This window comes from Leishmania donovani, chromosome 33 (assembly GCF_000227135.1).
Source record: "Leishmania donovani BPK282A1 complete genome, chromosome 33".
In the NCBI taxonomy this organism is placed as follows: Eukaryota; Euglenozoa; class Kinetoplastea; order Trypanosomatida; family Trypanosomatidae; genus Leishmania; species Leishmania donovani.
The window spans coordinates 1357336-1358625 of record NC_018260.1 but is presented as its reverse complement, the minus strand read 5'-3'; positions in this window follow the sequence as shown (position 1 = coordinate 1358625).

Genomic DNA, 1290 nt, shown 5'->3' with positions numbered 1-1290 from the left:
CAATGGACTAGAAAAAAAATAGAAAAGACACCAGTTCTCCAAAAGAGCACCACCGACACGCGTCGAGATGAAAAAAAAAAATGATTTCCAGAAAATAACAGAAAACAAGAAAGTGAGGCAGACACAAGCGCGCATGCAGGCAGCAACGACACATTAAAACACAGAATACAAATCAAGATGCGGAGGGTGTGGAGAAACGCTTCCTCCTTGTCGGCGTGTGTCGGCCCAACACGAACATGTCGACAAGCATCGGCATGCAGCCACCGCTCACCTAACTCTGTCGCACTCGGGCTAAATGCTCGTCGCCTGGGACGTGGCTCTCCCGCTCGTCGAATCGCGCCATGCGTCCAGCACGCTCGCCCTGCCCTTCATCGCCTACTCTTCCTGTGCCCGCTGCGCGATCGGCGCCTGTCGTGCACGTGGTGGGTGGGCGGTCCAGGTGCGTGCCGCACGAACGCAAGGAGGAGCCTCGAAAGCCTCAGGGGTCAGGGTCCTTCTGAGGCCCGGCACACACTGCCTGCATGCCGTGCTTCGCCCGCCCGCCCCCCAGTCCGCTCCAACCGCGGCATCCCGTAATGTGGCGTGGCGGCTCTCCGCAGTGCACACCCGATGGCTCGGTGGTGCCGTCCCGGGTGCCCTCGTCATGCCTCCCGGCGTCCGCGCCGCATCAGCCCACTCGGTCGGATGCAGGAGACGCCGCATGCTCCGCACACATGCACTGCGGGAGAGGGGGCATCGGCATGGCCCTGCATGCGCCTTCTTCCCCTCCCCCCCATCGCCCGTGCTCGGCCGGCCCCTGGATGCTTTGCTCGCATCAGACACACCATGCCAGCGGTGCTTGACAGCGCCGGCGCACACTGCTCGCACTTCCGCATCACGGTGCCTGCCTCATGGCGGCGTTGTTGCCCGGGGGCGTGCCTGGATACCTTGCCCGCATGTGCCGCGACAGGCGGGGCGCTGCCCTGAGTCTGTGGCGGCAGCGGCGCTTCGCCTTCCCCGGTATCCGCACGCCTCTGACAGGAGTGGAAGTGCAAGCAAAGCGGTCGAATCCTCGACAACAACCGCAGCGAGCGTTTCCAAGCGTGCTCATGCCCCCAAGTTGCTTCGGCTCAGCGCCAGCACAGGCTTGTCCGCCGACACCAAGAGACCGCAGTCGTACCTCAGAGCAGGCTGCATGACTCCATGGCTCCCCCCCCCCAAAGAGCGGGAACTGAGCCCTGGCACCACAGTATGGTAGTCAGCATCATGACGGGTGCAAACAAAAATTTGTTTCCGTTGAATGCTTCCGTT